Source organism: Maylandia zebra, linkage group LG7, assembly GCF_041146795.1.
Source record: "Maylandia zebra isolate NMK-2024a linkage group LG7, Mzebra_GT3a, whole genome shotgun sequence".
NCBI classification, from domain to species: Eukaryota; Metazoa; Chordata; class Actinopteri; order Cichliformes; family Cichlidae; genus Maylandia; species Maylandia zebra.
Window position 1 is genome coordinate 46964852 of NC_135173.1, and position 21582 is coordinate 46986433.

A 21582-nucleotide genomic window follows, 5' to 3' on the forward strand; every position below is an offset into this window, starting at 1 on the left:
GTATCCTGAGCAATGGGAATTCTACTGGAACTAGTTTTGCATGCTAAAAAGCAAACAATAGTAAATGGGGAACAGAAAATTCCTCAGGTTATTTGTCATCAAGTTAGCACAGTATAAATATGCTCCTGCTATGTTCATGAGATGTAACTGTTAGGGACTATTTTGGGTTTAAATCAAAAAGTATTTGGTTTTGGGCAGAACGGTGGCCAGGGAAGGCCCCAATGTTGGTATCTGCTGTCCATTTATCTTCCTCACCATTGGCATCCACTCTCTGCTGCTTTGGGTTTATGGTCTCACAAAGTTAGAAGGTTTTGCCATTGAGTGCAACCTCGAGACATGGTGCTTTTAAGAGCAGAGTGGTATAAAGCAGTGCATTCCTCAACCAAGGGAATCTTGGACTAAGGGGTTAGGGTGGCTTCTCTCTAGAGGTTAAGTGGGATAAGTGTGTGGCTCATGTCAACCCCACTACCCCCCAATAGTTTCTGGAAAATTTGCAATGGGGTCAGATTGGATTACTGTGTTTTTGTATTTACATGGAGACACAGGGCTTTGAAATGGAAAACCATAGGCGGAAAAGCAAGTGCCATGCAGTCTGGAAAGCTTGGTAAAAGAAACCAGCACTGATTTCCACTGACGGGATGGTTGAATACATGTCTTTTATGTCTTTCTGTCCCACAATCAGATATTTGCTTACCAAAAATGGTGATTGAGGTAACTGGATCAAGTGTAATACCAATCTTTAAAGTAAATCCATGGTAAGTACTGTGATAGACATTCAATAAGAAATAAGGAGGCTTCAGGCTCAGAGACAGACCACATCAAGGCTGTGAGTATGACTTAAAGGGAGCTGCTTAAATGCAGTAAAAAATTTGCAGCCCAGTTATGCTACATAAACAGCAGTGCACCCCATCCCTAAATGACCTTATAAAACTATCTTAGGTGCCAGTACCCTCAAGGTAAGCCAGGTCTTCCTGGATTTGTGCCTCAGGTGGTCTGTCATATTTCCTGTTGAACCTCGCTGCAACCTGCTGGGATAAGTTTTGTGAGTTATTTTGAGAAGGTTTCTCCAGCCACTCCCTACAGGTGCTGTGTGTAGGCCTGAGCCTATAATCCACCCTTTTCACTGCGGATTTCACTGCAGCTCATCCCATTAGTTTTTTGTTTTACTCAACAGAAGAGAGGCACTAGCAAACAGAAATAAAGCAGCACAGGCTTGTGTAACACGTATAGATTTTTCTTTCTCACATAGGATAGCAGTAAAATGTCGAGCTTTAATGAGATACATAATGATATCACTCAGGAAATGACGAGATCCAAATAAAAAAAGATGCCTCTGACCCCAAGCTTTGTTTTAAATACAGCGAATCCAGTGTTTAAGTCTTAAATAATTATGACAAAAACTGCTCCAAAACGAACTGAAAATGTCCAGATTTGTTGTCAGATCGTTCACAGGATTCACAGAATTTATTCATATTTATATACCCTTCTTCTTAAACACACCTGCTAAATTTGAGCTGAGTGAACTCACTCTTGACTTCACATTTTTCAAACATATAGATAGAAGCAACAAGTGTCATAATAACGCTCGACGGATAATTTTAGGAAAGCCCAGGGCATACTGGAGCTCTTTGTACACAGAAACCTTTGCGGTCTTACACAAATGTTCCTGTGAGATGTCGCCCATCTTTTTTTCTGCTTTTGCTGAAACTTGACCTCCCGTTTCTGGGTGAATTAACGGTTTTGTCAGTAGCGGGAACAAAAATTTGAAGTGTATGCTGCAAGCTCAAACGGCGGCAAAGTTGAGTGCGGTCAATTGAATCTCCTACATGCTTCTCCGTGCTTTGGATGCATCCCTGCAGTAACTTCTGAAACTATAATACCTTGTAAATGTTTGCGGAAACCTCCTCTGGGTATTTGGAGCCTTGCATTAAGTTGCTTGCAGTTGAAACGTTTTCTCTTCTGAGAAATCAACAACAGACAGCAACATATGTTCATATTCTCCCGAAAATCTTTATATTGTTTAGAAGCAGAATAGAGTTTTATTATTATTATTATTATTATTATTATTATTATTTTATGTTGTAAAGTTATGGCAAGTGCAGCGCTTAAAAACGGTGCGGATGTGTGGATAATCCATAATAAGTATTTACATTTCTCAGATGGGTTACAATCATAAATTAACTGGGTCATTTAAAGGACTTTAAAATTATCTATGTGCTCATATTAAAAACTAACTAAACGACTTCTGTGGCAACTGAATGTGAAGCTTCATCTGGCTGGGCAAAGTTATGAACTGAAACATCAACTTTATGAACAATTCTCTCTCTCCCTCTCTATACATATATAGGAAGGAAGGAACTTTTAAAAAAAATTTTTTTCAAATACATCTGTTCAAAAGTAAATGCGAATGTAATAGGTTTCAGAGCCACCTTTTCCCTTTTTCTTTTTACTAGCTGTCTGCCGTTGCTGCTTTTTCATGTTCAAATTGCAAGTCGTCAGAGAATTGTGACATTTGAAATATGAGACTGGCCGTATTTACTGAGTTAGACAATACACGAAAACCACATGAAAATCTAAAAGAAGTAGGATGCGGTTTGGAGCCGTGCTTTCATTTATTGTACTCCCCCACAGATGTTTTGTATAAAGACATTTTTTGGGGTAATGAGGGGGAGTATTTTGAACGTAAGCTAAACCTGCTTGGCTTAACTTATAGAAGTCTAGAGTGACCTCTAATAAGCGCAGGCTAGGCTCAGTACGCGCAACTGCTGCAAAAAATAGCACATTTACCGGGGCAAAAATAAATAAATAAATGTAACTGTGCCCCCTTCGTGGATCTATGTGCTGGACTGATGGTCATTGTGGTCACGTCCGCCTTTATAGCTATATGTTAGGATATTGGATCTCACTGTGAAGTAGACAGAGAGGGGGGTTTAAATTAAAGTATCAGTGCTCTGTGCAGAAACAGTTATAACTGCGTCACTTTCAGTACAGATTCTGTTTACACCTGTTGATTTCAGCCCTGTATATAAAACCTCGGGTTTCTCTTCAATTAAATAAAAATAATTCTGATTGTAAATTAAAATTATAATTTCATCTAATACATCAAGGTCACGATTTCATATGTTTGCGGATCGGCGCAGAAATACAAACTCATCCCACTGCGAACACTGAGAGGACACGAATCAGCCACTCAACCAAGCAATTAAAATCCGATTAGGAAACATCTTAGTTTTCCAGCGACGACAGTGAAAAAGCCTCTAACCTTTCCTCGCTGGGGTCATTCACCTAATAAGATCCATAGCCTATTGTGACGCCGCAGACCTTCACAAATGTTCCTGGCGACCGACTGTGGCCCCAGAGACCTTTGGCAAACACGGCTGTTTAATTGGTCACTGTATTTAAGAATAAGGTGGGAGTCCAGTTAATTAGTGGAGAAGTGAATACGATTGAACATTATATGATTTGCTCCCGGTCCTTGGTTTGTTAGTGCGGATTTGGGGCGGATCAGCTTTTGTGCTCGACAAATGAGAAGTGAGTAGCGTGGTGCCGAAGCACAGTGTCGTTTTGTGGACTGGCGACAGTCTCGTTTCATGGGAAAAACTTAAAGGAGGCCCGCGTTATCACAGGACCTCATTATCTCATGTCTGCAACCATCTTTTGGGAACAATCCCTAATCAAGAATGGCACAGACCTACTTTGCAGAACTTTGGTATAATAGTTCCCCTCTCTCTCTTTTGGTCTCTCTCTCTCTCTTGCTCTGTCTCAACACACACACACACACACACACACACACACACACACACACACACTACGGGTGCCAATGACAGCATAGCAAAGCGATCCAGGGACACTGAGATTATTTTGAGTATCAATCCATTTAAAATAACGGTGTCTAAAAGTATTCACACACACAGTCAAACGAATCCGCCAGTAAATATAGTGCTGCCCCATAAGCGAAATAGAGCTATCTATGCGCATATTTTCTGAAAATATTTTAGCTAACAGTAATTGATTTTTCTGCGTTATATTTGTATCAAGTTTACATGACCACTACTCAGCTTTGGATACTTCTGATTGGATTAAAAAGCAGCTATTTAGAAACATTCTGTAAACTGAACTTTATTTCTTCATTTTCTTTAAAAAAAAAAAAGCTTAATAAAGATGTCTTATGGCTAAATTATGAATAAATGCCGTCTTTCCCGTCCCGATAGATACACAAATCGATATATTAATATTTCCCTCCCTACGTATCTACCACACACTGTCCATTTTCCTTTTTCGGTTCAATTGATGACAATGACATCTGAGGCTGTTCTTCTTTTTTCGGTGCACAAGCCCACAAAGCAGGAGAGGTGGTTCATTTACTTGGCCATAAACCATTTATTTACCTTCAGGTGAGTGAGGCGCAGAGTGCAGAGTAAAGATCGCAGGAGAGATTTACACCTGTCTCTCGGCTCAAATAGAGAAGCCTATAGGCTACAGAGATGGCCACTGGAGCCAGTTTGTCTGGGGCTCTGCTACACAGCCCACCCTTTACTCCACTGTGGATTAAACAACATCATAAAAAATGGCCATCAACGCACACATTGTAAACAGATTATTCTCCTCGGCGCCTGGCGCACAAACTAACTCCACGCTGAAGGCAAGACGCGTCCGGCCAAGCAGCGCTTGGTCATCATTTTTCAGTCGTTTCCAAACACATTTCTCGGGACATTTCCTGGTCATGTAAATACTGATGATGTTTGATGTCATGTCTCCAGGTTTGCTCCACAGTGGGGACTACTGATGGATATTAGTAAGAAACAAAATTGCAACATATCCTGATATAAAGAACTGCATATGTTTTAAAACTATTTTTTGAAGACAATATGGTTTGATAATAAAAAAATAATCAGATCAGTATCACAGCAATGGATTTCAAAATGACCACTAAAATTGACAATGTCCATTTTTAATAATACATAGGCTACACCCAGTTTATTTATTTTTATTTATTTGCTATTTTTCTACTTCTGTTTTACCTGCTATTTTACTCCTGTATTAGGTTTGGAGGTTTTGATACAGTGACTATTGTTGCAACATGTTAAAGTAGCTTAAGATACTCCGTTCTCTAAAGGTTCACACACAGAAGCACATTAGAAACTGATTCACACCTTGATTTTCATTTCTTTCTCTAGCATTCAGTGCAGTCCTTTTAAGCCCTTTACAAGACTGAAGACATGCTCACATTTTCTGCTTCATATCATCCCTCCCACCACACCACATCACCTGGTGTCTGATTGCAGGCTGGCACAAACAGTGTGATAAGGATTACTCTGAAAATATACTCTGTGTGTGTGTGCGTGTGTGTCAGAACTTGAGTGTTTTGATTCAGGTGTGAAAAATGGAGGTCATTTGTGGATTAATATTCAACCTTGTGACAAGGACAAGGTAGAAGTCACACAATTCAAAACTCCACGCTGTTTGACATTCTTAGGCAGAGGGTTAAAACTCCTCAAAAACATCCCTCGATCGCAAAAGCACACACTCGCAAAAGCACACACACACACACACACACACACACACACACACACACACACACACACACACACACACACACACACACACACACACACACACGCACACACACACACCGGTGCATAAAGTCAGCGGTTATTTTGTGTCCAGTGGTGATGCCAGTGAATTTCATTCCGTTTCAGCAGTTCCATTGGTAGCTTAGATTTTATGTAGTTATATGTAGTTATATGTAGTTATCACGCTTGCACTGTTGTTATTTTTTTAAATAGTTGGGGCGAGGAACATTTTCCTTTTCTGTTTTTTTTCTCTCTGTTGTTTTCTTTTTTCTTTCAGTGAAGATGATGCTGGGGCTCACTGGTGTTTATTCTTGAAATATGGGCCAAGACTCAAAATGGGTCATGGATCCCTTTTAGTGGCTCTTTGTGAGACTGCTTGGATGTCCCTGGGTCATAGGGCTAGGCTAATTTTATTCAGATTGGATCTGAAGTTTACAAATGTCACATTGACTAGAATTATATACTAAATTTTACTTGATTTAGGACTAAAAGGTGCCTCTGTGTAAACCGTCCTAGTATCTTCATGTGAATTTTCAATTAGTGCTTAATCAGCTTTATATAGTTATCCTGTTGTCAACTGAACTGCCAGGATTTTTCCTTTTTTTTGCTTGCAAGATTGACTCATTCAGTCATTTTATATGTGCCTGTTTCTCTAAGAAAGAAGGGGATTGGCGGTGTACGTGTATCTTGGAAATCATAAAGGGAAGCCTTCCATCTAGTGTGCCATAAGGAAATAGAGAGCGGGAGGCAGCAGGAACAAAAAGAGAAGGGTGATTTCCAAAATGGCTCAGCCATTGAATGACAATTGCCAGACCCCTCTGCCCTTTTTCTTTCACTGCTGAGACTACTAGAACTAGCATAATAAAGGGGCAGAGAAAAGGACCAAAATGTGATTTAGTCTTATTTGAACAAATCATTTGTGATTTAAATTTGTCAGGAAAGATGTCAATAGTAACAGACTTTTTCCTCACACAAAGACCTGTGTCTATCCTTTGCTTCCATTTTATTAGATAAACTGAAATAGTAGTCGGGGTTCCACCGAGTTGATATTTTGCAAGCACTGCTTCTCTCCTGTGGAATTCTTGATGCTCTTGTCAGTGGAAGCAGACAGCACATGCTGCTGTTGATCACACTTATTCTGTTTCTTTTTGTTTTAAATATGCATCATTCAAACATTTTAATGAGGCACTGAAAGGCTGACAGCTTTTTGGGAGTTTTGAAATAAAGAGCTGAAACAAAAAAGCACAAAAACAACATGTAAAAAATTAAAAAACCTTTAATCACTTAAATTAGAAATGTTAATTTATATAGTAGTGAAATTCAGTTATCAAATACACATTTTAAATCTCCTTTGAAAAAATAGACATCCCGCAAGCAGTGTACTGTGGCAAATTTATTACCAGATCATCTGTTTGCAATTTTATTACTGCAGTTATTGTCCTCTAAATAAATATTCTCACACCTTTTTTTCTCCCCAAACTCAGCATCAGTGTATAGTTTTTAACAATGTTTTCATCCTGCTTGTTAATACAAGGCAGAGTCAGTGAGCAGTCCTACATATTCCCTCATCCATCAAGGAAAGGAAGATTTTTTGCAATAAATAATTCACCACTGATAGCCAGCCCTAATGCCTACATGAACAAATCTCTCAGTTACAGCCATCTTGGGAGTGAGCCAGTCCAGTAGAATACTTAATAAACAAATACAGAGCATGACAAGCTCTGGTTTCATTGATGTCTTTCTGAGAGGAAAGTACTTGAAGACAGTTGGTGAAACAACATCCTTTCCATGCACGAAGGTTTAGGGGTCAGGTGTGGGTTATTGCTCTAAGAGTGTGTTACCCCCTTTGCATTGTTACTGCTGAGAGTCCTGATAGATTTACGGTCTGCTTTACACAGCATGTAATTTAAGTTTTTCTTTAGCGATGAGACATTCGTGTTAGGATCTTACACAATTCAGACAGAATTAAGCAGACAAGTGAATCAAATGCGCTCATGCACTCACACGCAGGCATATCTGTTAAATCTATATCACAGGCTTTTTAAGGAGGTTGTCTTTTGTGTCCACTTTTAAGAACCAGGGCGGAGTCACTATCTGAGCCTTATATCAGCCACATGTTTGCTGGGACTAGAAACATAATCCAGACATGATTCCCCTAACTCGGCCCTTTGGGTGAAGGGGCCATGTGTGTTTGCGTGTCTCTGCGTCTGGGCATCATCTTCTCAGAGTGATCTTTCTGAGCTGTGCAATAAATTTCCTTTCACCGGAATCTATTAATGCAGTCAATGTGTTTTTTCTTCTTTCAGTAGGGCTTTGTCTTCTGATGTCCAAGCCTTTTTGTAGTTCATGAAGGATTAAAAACACCATATTTATGTTCATGTTCATGTTCATGTTTTTTTTTTTTTTTGGTTGAGATTACACAACCTGATGTATGTTTGTGATGGGATGGGGTTGTTGTTATTTAGCCTATTCGTGTATCTGTTGCAAGACTCCATGAAATATTCAAAGTCCAGTGAAAATTGATCTGGTGATCTGAAGTCTCTCTCTCTCGCTCTCTTTCTCACTCAACCCCCACCTCTCTCGCTCTCTCTCTCCCTCTGACCAGATCCCTGTGGAGCTTCCTCGAAGAAGGATCCTAATATCACATATCAGTTAGATGACCAATTTAGGGCCTACATGACTGCTGCAGCTCAGCGCTGGAGCTCAGATCAATGGAATACTGTTGGGGATACAACGGACCACACCCACATACTGATTAGACCCTCTGATTGGATGTCACGTGGATGTCTTGACCACTACCATGGCTTTCATGCAAATTGAACAAGGTAATTTTAGCCCCTCAAGTGAAACTTGAGTTGTTAAGACCTCTTATAGTTGTTCATAATCTAAAATGGCTTTGACTAATAGAAATATTATCAAGTGAAGCAATTTAATATGCTATATCATCTCCCACTAAATTAGTGGTACTCTAGTGTGTCATCTAAGATTACTGCTGCTCTAGTAATGATATCTAAAATAGAGCTTTATAAGATTATAGAGTCAAAGACAGTTGAATGGACTCTTACGATAATCGCTCATAAGGCTATGAGGTTATCATCTACTACAAAGCCCTTCAGCCTGTAGGTCATTTTCATACAGAGAAAACCTCATGGTTAAAGTAGCACATATGTCCAGATACTCAAACACACGCACACAGACACATAGAAGCTAAAATGCTATCAGCAAAGCAGTTGTGCTATACTATTGTATCCACCTACCCAGACTGTAGCTGTTACGTGCTCCCCTAAATGTCTGTGACACTCCACCTCACCTCTTCAGAGCAGCACGGCGCTGCAGCCTGACTAAATGAAAAACAATTTGAGGAAACAGGGAACAATCTGAGGCAGGCTCCAGCAGGCTGCCATAAAAAGAGGGACAGCCTCTCCAGCCTTTCCCTCCTGCCTTCAACTTTAACTCTATGGGCTGATGAAAGATCAATGGGCCGGCTGGGAAGCCGCTCCTGTGCCTGCTGTCTCCCAGTGCACCAGGAAGTGAGCCAATTAGAAAACACCAAGAAAAAAAGAGAAAAAAAAAGAAGAATGACAAACCCCTCAATCCTCATGGATAAAACTGAGTGATTAGTGAAATGGTTTTGTATGTGTCTCCATGTGAATGTGTGTGCTTGTTTTCTTTTCTTTCTTTCTTACAGGCAGCTGCAGCTTGACTTACTTTAAAAATGCTGAATGCTTCCATTATGTGACTTTTCAAACCCCTGTGCATCTCTAGCCGTTCTTACCTCAGCCTCTTTAACACCCCTTTAACCCTCCACATCCAGCCTCTGGCGGCCTCGCTTCTGATCTGCACTAGCTAACCAGCCCTCTGGATCTCTGACAGGAGTAATGGAGGTTGGTGCTAGGGCTTGGTGCAAACACACAGCAGCAGACAAACAAATCATGTTAAGTCTCTGCTGCCAGCCAAGGCAGCACACTCAAAGGGGAGCCGGTGCCCTGCCAGGGAGGAGGGTACACCCATTTTCCCAGGGAGGGGGTGAGGACTAGGGTGAACACGAGGGAGGGTAGCGTGGAGGCGAGGTCTGGTCCTTATCGAGGCCGGATCACAGACACCTCCGCCCCTCTTGGCAGGAATGCATACAACCCCTGTGGGAGGAGAAAGGGCAGAAGAAAGAAGGAGGAGGAGGAGGAAACAAGCAGACATAAAGAGGGGAAGTAGAAAGGGAAAGAAAAGAGCGAGTGAGGGAAAGTGAGTTACTGAATGAAGCTGGGAGACAGACACATGAAGAGGGAGAAAAAGGCCTGCCCAGATTAAGAGAGGGAGTGTCTCCGAACATGTACACAGACAAAAACACACCAATCATGACACTCTTGCTGGGTTGAGAGCACCTCTGAGAGAACACATAGGAAAACAAACAGGACATTAGGCTTCTTAAATACCATCGTAACCATGCAACTGTGGTTATCATTACCACAGTTCAGTCCCAGTCTAATGTGATGTGTCACTGAGAGCAGCTGATGAGAGATCAGAAAACCAGCAATGTAGTTACACGCCACAACGCTGTCAAACTTGTAGCTGTTTCGACAGTGTGGATGTTTTGCTGAGGTAATTGTAACCAAGATTTTAATCAGTAGTTATATTTTTTTCTTTACATTTTTTTCTTTACAAATATCTATCTATCTATCTATCTATCTATCTATCTATCTATCTATCTATCTATCTATCTATCTATCTATCTATATATATATATATATATATATATATATATATATATATATTAATCACATCTAATCTCAAACTGTCAGTACACATCACAACCTAAAGTTAAAGTACTGAGCAAAGATCTTTTACCTGGGAAGGAAATATATATGTTTAAAGCCTATAAACATCTCGACCTAGCATTCCTGCATGATGGCTGTAAGCGCTTTGCGGTCATGTGTAACGACGAAGAATAGATTTTGTTGGCGTTTAGGGGTTCACGTACAGTTTAATTTAAGTGTTCCAAGCAGTCTTTACATTTTCATTCACCCTCTGCTCTCCCTCACTCTTTTCCTCCCTCCTTCTCCTTTCGTGTAGCACTTTCTGCAGTCTTTTTGTGAATGCTAATATATTCAAACTGTTATTTTTTTACTGTAAAAAACGCCTTACAGTTAAAATTGTGGAGATCTTTGGCATACTGTATGTTATGCATGCTCTGCTGAATGCCCTGGAGGGATACCGCTGCGACAGAGACGTGAGTCACACTACAGTGTACATACTGTCTTCTGTACACATATGCCTAATTACTCTGCGTACCTTTGAAGTGCACTAGTATCTTTGATGGTATGATCAAATCATAGACGAAAAACAAGTCTTGTAGCAATACCAGTGCAGCTCTACTTTAAAACTCCTTTCTGAAATCTCTCTGCTGTTTTAAAGGTGTAGAAAAGGAAACACCCAAGAGTCTCCTACACAGAGATACATGAGTCTAGGTCTTCCTTATAAGACTTTCATTAATGTAGGTAATATTGCAGAATTTTGCAACTAATGATAATAATAACAATTAAAGTCACAAAGCAATTTGCAGCCATATATGTACTGATTTACTGTTCTCCATACTGACACCGGCCCATTTATGCTAAAACGAAACATCTCTTTTTCTAATTATCAGATACATTTAGTTTTAAATTAGCAAAATTAATATAGATGAAAATAACATTACAACTTAAAAGACAGACATAGTAAATTAAGTTGGATATTAACCTTGATCTACATCATTATTTTATTCCACCAGAATAAAAAACACAAAATAGCTGTGAGCATTGTGGTAATGATACTTAATGGCACACACTAAATGTATGTTTGAATTATATTAGGATAAATTATTCGCAGCACTTTAAAATTATTGTGTTTTATCACCAAAGTTTTTATAACTAAAAGAGACATTTTTGTTTTTAAACTTGCCACAAAAAAAGCTTTTATACAATACAATGTTCTGTGCTAAGTACTAGTTTTGCTTTCATTGAATGTATCATTGTCCAGATAAAAACTAATAGACACTATGGTTTATTTTTCCCATTTAAAAGCTATTATTATTATTATTACTATAAAAAGTGGCACTGCATCACTTGAAAAGACTGTTTTAGGGCCCAGTATGTAAGTTTAATATATTTGTGCTAAATATAAATCAGCTCCTTTACTTACAGATTACACAATGTATGCTGCATTTCAGCAGTGTATGCTCTTTCTCCCATATGCTTTTATTTCTCATCTCTGTGAAAAAACTCAGACAAATCTCACCCGTATCCCATCTGTTTGATTGAACAGAGTGGCAGCAAGTCTAACTTATTGCTAGCACATGTGACCAGGTGAGTGAGTGTATGCGCAATGGCCTATCACACGGCATCCTGTTGCCTATCAGCACCCTTAGATGAATCTCTGCCTTCATTAATGCAGGTCCACAGCAAGCGTGGTTTTCCACATCTGGCTTACTTTGAGTGTTGTGAGTCCCCTTTCGCCCCTTTAACCTTCTCCTGCTCTTTTTCGATTGCCTAAATGTTGCGACTCACATTTTTGTACTTTTCAAGAAAAGGAAGTGGAGCTGGTGTTGTTGTGGTGAGGGACATCAAAGAGGTTTGGACGTCACTCACGAGCAAGCAGAGGGCAGAACCTGGTCAATAGCAAGGATTTGTCATCTAATAGCCCCTCTGGGGCGACTTTAGGTTTAATTTCAGAGGTGCTGAAAGTAAGGTTTTATGGAGTATGCCATGTCCAAAGGTCCCTTTGTTTCACATATTCTTTTCATTACACAGATGCTAATTTCACAGATAATGGTGAAGCAAATGCTAGTTAGTTTTTTCATTTTTCCAAACAATCTGATTTTCCAGTGCTTCAGTGGATTCAGCCGCATCAAATCATATTCTTACCTTTTTAATTTATACTTAAGTAGAGTATAGTAAGTACAGTAAAACCGAAGAATCTTAAAATCTTGACTATATTCATTAAAAGTTTATTTAGATGTTTTATCCTTGACTTGCTTTTTCTATTAACCGATTTCTGATTTTGAATTTTGAATTCACTGCTTACTTTTTAGTTTTTATCTGACCTGGTCATGATGTCACCAGGGATAGCCTGTCATGTAACACAGGCGGCAGTAACTCCAATTCCCTTTAATATTGATGTTTCTCTCCCCTTGTCTCTCCATCAGCAATATATTTAATGGTCACATTCTGTGCCTATTCAGCACAAGAAAAACGAGACCAAAGTAAACATGCCAACTTGAGAGCAAAAGGCATTAGTCTTGAAATAACTGGATTGCATTTAATGAGACATGCGTAAATTGAGAGGGAAGGCATTTGTTTTGCTCCTGACTACATGTGGCGAATTAACTGACAAACAGTGAACTTCTCAGACTTTCGGTCTGCGCAGTTGCATCAGCCATCAATACAAGCTAATGATCTGTAGGCAGTGTCAGTCTGAGGGTTGTTTAGAAAAAAAAAGATGCAAATTTAATGGCTTTATCCATTATGATTGGAGTGGTTAACTGATGATTGGTTGTAAATTTCTGTCTCATGGCTGTCACTGTCTCTCCTCCCCTTCTTTCATCGTTCCTTCTGTTTATCCCTCGTTGACTCTTCGTTTTACTGAGCCCCGTGCTCTTCCTGTTTTGTGACTTGCATCTGTGTTTCTTCTGTTCCCTTAATCTGTCACTTTACTTACAGATTGGAAATGCATGGCACTTTTTAAAAAAAATATTCACAGCTGAAATCCATCTAATTGTCCAGTTGAAATCCATCTCATAAAATTATTCGCAGTTGTGCAGTGGAAACTGTTTGCGTTGGCTGACAACCAACGGCAAGCTCAACAAATGCCAAAATTCAAGTTTCTGGGGGGATGCTAGGGTGCTGCTTCTGCTGCTGTTGCTTCTGCTGCTGCTGGAGCAGATGTGCTGCCTAATTGCAGAATCCAGCATGCGGAAACTATTCTTCTCAACCATTTCAAACCATCCGCAATAGGTGTCACTGCAAGGTTAAACCAACTTCAAAATGCAAGCCGTGTTTCCATTCCTCAATTGATTGTGTGGTGCTGTGCCCTTAGAAAAGAGGGGGAGAGAAGGGTGGGTGGAATAGTGAAAGAAGGGGATTTGGTTATGCTTTATATTACTTTGAAAGTGTCTGCCAGTTGTGCACAGTGTGCTTTTAACATTAAAGTGATGGAAAGTTTTCAGTGTTTACACGGAAAATATGTTTTCCCCATGCATCTCAAACATTTGAACCGGTGCTTTGAGAACAGGAAAGTTTTAATTTTGACTATGGGACTAAATGTAAGACATTTTATTTTCACATGCTCTCAAAAATATTCCCAGTGTAGCTACAGAATATAGCTTATTAAAAAAAGAGCAGAATGCTTTAAATACTTTCTTGAAAGATACTAATTTAGTTAATCAGTAAATTGGAGCAGTTACCCGATAATTATTGTTGATAATAATTGAAACCCATAAAACAAAGCATAAGACTTCATATTATTGTGCCAAATATCACAGAAACAAAATAGAAGGAAATTAACACATACTTGGTGATGTCAAATGTTTGATGGAACAACTGCTGCACTATCAGTGTGTATCGGGACACTGATAGTGCACCTTTTCTGTTCTTGAAAGCGTATCAGCAGGTTTTTAAGCTGAAATCTTGAGATGATGACATCATGGTAAAACATATGCAGGAATAAATGGTTGACAGATGAATAAAATACATAGAGGACATATCACTAGACTGACAGATCAAAGGCAGAAAACAATGATTGAAAACTTATAGATTCTAGTGTATCAGTAGAAGCGCCTGATATGACATTGTGAAGGAGTTCCAGATAAATTAATCTTTGCACAGCTGCTTAATATCTTGCTCACGCGGACATAGTTGAACTTGTTGTGAACTTGTGTTTTGTCTCTTTTATTTTCTCATGAGTAATTTTGCAGATTTTAGCAAAACATCTGCAATTACTGTCAGTTCTCTTATGTTATTTCTGTGCTCAATTTTTAGAGGACTAGAAAAGAGAGTAAAAGACAGCTGGCGACTTCATACATGTGAAGATGCATTTGTGCGCCCCTATGTGTATCCGAGTGTCTCGTCCTATGTCTGGCCAGCCGATGCCACATCTGTTTGTCATGTTAGCACTTAAGCGCCTGCAGGAGCCATGATGCTAAGTGGAGACAGAGTCCTCTCTCCCACTCTCTCCATCCACCCTTTCTCCTAATTACATTTGTTCATTAATCCATTTTCTGCCCACTTCTCTTTCTTGTTTATGTTCTTGCATCAGTGGGCTTTTGCCTCCTCCGACCAGCAGACAGTGACCTTTAAGGAGATGCCAGAAGACTCTGTAAGACAATGTTACCCCTTCATCCTCTCGCTAAATGCACACACACACACACACACACACACACACACACACACACACACACACACACACACACACACACACACACACACACACACACACTTACCCAGTCCCATCCTTGGCCCCTCAGTATCCCCTCAGGCCATCTCCAAGAGGCTAATGGAGTTAGCCTAATGTCTGCGCAGCGCCAGTCATAAAACTGATTTGAGGCTAAAGGCTTGGTGCCGAGACCACCACTCTGCCTACAAAAAAAAAAGAGAGATGTGAGAGAGACGTTAAAAGAGCGCGAGTGTATGTTTAGAGGGAAAGATGTTGGGGTGGCGGCAATGGTGTGTGGGGCAGGCTAGCGTAACTACGGCAACTGCAGACAATCTAATTGGTATTGACATCCTTGTCTCGGAGGAAATTTGACATCTAAGGGCAAATCATTCTATTTAGTCGCCTGAATAGTCTCCAAGGCGGGGCCTGAGGAGCACAATCACGTTGTAGCGTTGTTCTGGTCCTTCTGTCTGGGCAAGCTCTGCTACGCAGCAATCGATCCTAATCTGATCGGGGGTGGGGAGGAGGATAAGCGGCATGTGGAGAAAAAAAATGAAAATAAAATCAAAAGCTCTGTTGGGGTAATACTTAACAAGAGGGAGTACAATTGGGTCCTGCTGGGGCGGCTGTCTGTAATGCACTTGTGCTGCTGTAGCATGGTTAATGTATAGAAAAACCTGGGAGTAATGGCTCTTCAGCAATGGTGGCCAGGCTTCAAAGAAATCTGCTTGCTTTAGCTAAAAGACTGCCAGGATGGGCCGCCAAAGACCTTCATTTTGTTAGAGCATCAAATATTGCCCCCTCTCAGGACACACAGACACTCTGATTTTATTATCCTCACTCCCCTGAGAAACTCATCTCATCCCTCTTTTTGTTTGTTTGACTGACCATCATTGTGAAAGACTGAAGTAAGGCTGTCTATCAAATGGCACACACACCCCTGTTTCTTAGGTCAAAGAGGAGTAAAAGCGCTTGGTGGTGTCTCAATAAGCTGACACAAGTGACAGCAGTGGTTTAGGTGGGGCTTTATTAACTGGATGCAACAGATTTACAGCACAGTTCATAGTACAACTTAAGGAGCACTTCAGTTTGCGAAAAGTGCATTTTTGAGATCGAATTTGCTGTTTTGCAGTGTCTACAACAACCAGTCACTCACAAATGAAATGCAACGGTCAAAAAAGAGAGAAGTAAGTCCAGTCTAAATGATTATTTAAGCAACACAACTACTTTTCCTGTGTGCACATACAGAGAGGGGCCAATTAAACATGTATTGAAGGTTTTAGACTGATATGTTAGACTGACAGTCTCCATCCCAATCATTAAAACATTATTATTATTATTACTGACAATAAAGTCCTTCTCCCCATAATACTCATCAATGAATCCTTTTATGCTAGCTTTGGTTCTGTCTCTTTTTCAAATGCTACAGATTCAGAGTTCTATCATATTGTGCATCTGAAAATCTCATTAAACTCACAACCTTGGTGATGTATGTCACACATATACATTGTAGTTGTTGGTATAGTCAGTAATTTCAGTTTCCCCAACGATGTGGCATTACAAACTGGTTAGTCATAATAAGATAAACAAACAAAATCAATATTAGGATTTTTCTATTTAAAATCTCTGTTGTAGTTTGGCAAGGTTTGCAAGTTTTCAGCATTCAAACATTCGAAAAAACATCGGCATGTTTCGAGGCTAAAATTAAGGTTAGGCAAGTAATACTTATGGTTAAAGTTAGACTAAATTTCTAGAAAATTAATATTAGTCAAAGAAATGTCCTTTGAAGTTGTGTGTGTGTGTTTATCTGTTGGAAAGACAGAGAGCGTCTCACTATCTGTCTAAGTATGTGATGAGGGTGTATAGCACTGATTGCAGTAGATATCAGCCCCAGATACTTAAGTCATAAAAGTGTGTCTCGGAGCCCTGTGGCTGTGCAGGCCCCGGTGCCTGATGTTATCAGAGTTAAACAGTGGCCACTCTATCATGACAGAAGTGGACAGAGACATTCCTGTATTACTAGCTTGAGTCAGGCCTGCTGCTGTAACTGGGGGGGCTGGAACGGTGGCTTACAGAGTACTGCAGGAGTGCAACAGACAGTTTGGGAGTGGTGTGGGAGGTAGCCACATTACTGGACTGGCTCCTAGATTATTTACAGCAGGGTGTTGTTAGGGCTTTGCTGTACTTTCTTGTCAGTTGCGTAACTAGACTAACAGGACAACAAAAGGAAACGGAAATGCCCAAATGGAGTTTTGTCTTTTATTATAGCCTCATCCATCTTCCTGACCTATAACAAAGGCACGATTAACTTCTTACCTATTTCATTTTTGTTAATAACTGTGAGTACTTTGGATTATTCACACGCTCATGCCCAGTATTTAGGAAGGCAACACCTGCAGAAAGCAGGATCATATATTATGTTGTCAATGCTTGATGTATGATTTCAGATTGTTCGCATTAAGTTCTCTTGTGTGTGTGTGTGTGTGTGTGGGGGGGGGGGGGGGGGGGGGGGGGGGGGGTTGCGGGTGTCTGTGTGGTACGCCTAATTCCCTCCAATTTATTCCTGACTTTAATGAACCTGTTATTATATATAACAGTAAAAGTATTGTAAATGCTTACTTATTTTTATAATCAAAGGAAATGTCAACTAAATTTAGCCAAGTATTGAAAATACTCAGAGTGCTGAGTAGAGTGATCTTTTTTTGTAGTAAAAAGAAGCATCATCATTTTGGCTGTATATACATGCAAACATAGAATTAACAATGTAGCTGTTTCATGTGGATGTCATTTTTAAAGATTTTTTGTTTGTTTATATCAACCAGTCATATTTTAGAAGCTTATTTTTTTCCCTCCTTCTAAAATAATTTAAAGCAGCTAATTAATCTCGTTCTACAAATGCTAAAAAAAAACCCTTAAAGTAGTGTAAAATGCAGAATCTAATTCGTACACCTGAAAAGTAGAGGTGTAGTGGTATTTGTTAATATAAAGTGCAAATGAAAGAGGGGTAAAATTAGCTTTATAGTCCTTCAGCTTTGTAACTTTCATTGTACCTGTGACAACTGGAGAGAAGGGATGTTTAAAGAAGCAAATGGTCTCTCCATGACTAAGGATGGCTTGACAGGTTATATCTTAATCGTCCACTTTCCTTCATGTCCTCACTCATTCCTCTTGTCTCTTTGTCTCTGACCAGTAGCACAGAGCAGGGCTTCAGAAGTCAGAAGTCACAGGTCCCATAACAGAGACGGCATATCATCAGATAGGGGTATCACCACCTCTAGGGCCTCTGTGTGCCAGCAATTGTCTCTGGTCTGGATTAGTTTTTGTATCTAGTTACAGACTTTTATTCCCGTGGAGTCAAGTTCAGCATGGCAATGAGGGCCAGCAGTGCTGCTGAGAGCCCAGTGATTTATGTGTTGCTGAGTGAGAGCAGCAGGTTCAAGTCAGAGGTCTCTGGGCAGGATAGCTGCCATATATGTTTGTGTATGTGTGTGTGTGTGTGTGTGTGTGTGTTAGGATGTGTGAGAGAGAAAGTGTGTACTTTTCACAGCCTCACGCTATAAACTTGAATGTGTGTATATGTGTGAGACGCTGCATGAGGGCCAGTCCAAAGTTCTCGGCAGGGTGCCCTAGTCTATTTGACTTGGAGTGGCTCCATTCGTTTGACTGTGGGCATGCTTGGAAGGCTTTTGGTGCTGTAAAAATAATGACTAGCTCTCAGAGGTGGAGTCATCTGTGTATGAGCTGTGCTGATTGGTTGACGTGAGACACTGAATGAGGAGTTTTGATGGCAGAGAAATTTGGAGAAAAATTATGCATGAATTTGTTCTGGCAGCTTTAAAATCACCCTTCAATGTCCTTACAACATTAATCATGTGGCTTTGGAAATCATGTGACATATTCTTGCAAAAGTGGAAGAATGCATATGTCCTCCAAGGCCCTGTGATTTAATTACTTAGACACACAAGTGAGGTCACCACCTTGTGTTAAGGTTTCTGCGTTTTTTCTCTCTGAACATTTAGTGATTGTTTATTGAAAACAGCAGCAACCTTGTCTGCGTTTTGATTTTAATCAGAGCTGAAAAATATTTAAAATTTTCTCACTATGTGATGATACTGTAAACATCTATAGGTGGGATTTTTTTTTTGGTTTCATTTTTGGTTTAATCCTGGACAAATCAAGAAAAGTACTGAAGATATTTAACACATCTGATTTGTGTTTTTTTTAAATGAGATCCCAAATTTCCAATTTCTCCCACCTTTCTTTCATGTTCTTTCTTCCATGTTTCCCCTCCAAACATTAAATGTAAGAAAACTTATAAAATTTAAACACATAGTGAATAGAGCAACCTGTTGCAGTCATACCAAGATTCGGCAAAGATCTAGTTAACGCAGTTTGAGTGCAGGCGATCTCCATCCACCCATATCCATATTCCTTTGAAATATGATGTCCTAAAAATGAAGCCATATTTATTCTCGATGGTACGTTTTGGATCCCTAAGATATTTTAAAATGGGGCATCTGTCCTCTGGCCTGGTTAGCCATCTGGATAAGATGGGACAGGGAGAAGATGTTAATGCACTTCATGATGAGAAAGGAGGACGACACCTTTGACCTTCCCTAGCCTTTGACCTCTGCAGCCAATACGAAGCCACTGATGCTATGGGTTTCCTATATCCAGCATATGCTGGCCAAGCCGATTCCCGATAAAGAAATTCTTCATTTGCCACACGTGGTTTATATAGCCACTCTCCCCTGTTGTAAACAGCCAGGCAGTAAGAAAATAGATATTTACTTCACAGGCTTTCTATTTGATTGGAGAGAGAAAAATTGACATGCATATTGGATATGTTGCTTTTGTATTTCCACAAATGCTAATGCAGAACTGGTTGTAGAGACCAAAACAATTCATACATATAACACAGATGTTGAGATGGGATATGTCTGTGTATCCTACAGTAGTTTCTGTTACCATTCCCTTACATGTGTAGAGGTGCATGAACAAGCAGCAAAGATTGAGCGTGCACATTTTGCCAACCGACCACAGTTTCAGTTTCCTGTCACAGAAGCTCACATCCACTGCTATGTAAGAGGATCTGTCCCTAAATCACAGCTGCACTTCCAGGAACCACCACTAGAGTGACAGGAAGAAAATCTCCTGTGCTTCCCCCTTTATGGCTGTGACAGTTACAGTAGTCAGTACATTGACATTTATATAGTGTTTCCTTTGGGGTGCAGCCCAGGATCACAAGGTGTCCAGAGATGGTGGCTGGGTGAAGTATGAAGGTGGAGGGCTGATACCTTCATGTGCAATGCTGTGTTATTTGAGACCTTGTCAATAATAACCTACAGGCAATGACAAATATCTAACTATCTATCTATCTATCTATAACTGATGTCCTTCCTTTTGTGTGACCTTCTGGTCTTGAACCTAGGAGCCTTGGGTGGGCAAAGGTGACAACTACTACACTATAGTGCCTCACTTAATAAATTTTGTACACTGATTTAAGAAGTGCTGTATAAATGTAATTTTCAGTTGTTGATTAGAATAGAAAAAGTACAGTATTAAACTCACATGATAGTTTGACAGAAATGAAAGAAACGTTAGCTGTCATTCAACAACAAGTGTGTCCTCATTTTCTTCACACATCCAGTCATACGTGTGATAGGTGGCTGTTCAGGATGCATTTCCAGTCATCTGGCCAGTCCTGTGTGCTAAACATTGACCTTGTGACCTCTGCTCATGACCCCTGACCTGTGATGTTGACCCCTTGTACAGGGGGATGGGTTTCTTATATATCTCGACTGGTCGTCTCCATTGACTACCTGCCAGGCACCTGCTCTGAGAAATGAAGCCAAGGCGAATGCCTCTCTTGGGAGTCTTTTGGGCTCACCCGACAACAAGGCCTGGCTTCAGCCCTGCATTTGAAAAGGCTTTGAGTGGCCCTGGTAAACCAATCTCCCTAATTATCTATTGAAAGAACATTCCTTTTCCTTGCCCAGTCATTACCTTGATTTCAATTGCTGAAAAGTAACGTGGAGGAGCTAAAAAGAAAAGAGGAGAAGGATAGAATGTGGAAAAACATACATGCATGCGTGTGTACATACACAGAGACATATAGAAATGAAAGAAAAGATCATACATCTTGCTGATTTAATTAAGGTTGATTGTAGGTCAGAGGGAGCAGATTTGGGATATAAATCCAGGATACCGTGCAGGTCAAGGCAATGAAGAGAAACTAAACATGAAAATATTGCCTTTAGCTCGATTGTGCAGCAACAGTAATTGCTATTAGGGCAGGGAGCTAGGGCATGTGGCCACAAATCATTACTAGTGTGAAACTATAATATTTTTAACTGTCAGTGATAATTGCAAGAATGTAGTGATGGCTAACCATCAGTCATAAAAAGCTAAATAAGGCCTTTATTTCATAGACAGAAACAACTCAGTCTTCCAAAGGCAGGGGGGAAAACATATTCTAATAAAAAGTGAAATTTACAAGAACACAACGAATACATTGTAGAGGAAATACAGTCCAATTTTTATAACTAGGTGTATCAGAAAGTTTACAATCCCTTTCAATAACAGGCTTGGGGTATCATACATGGTT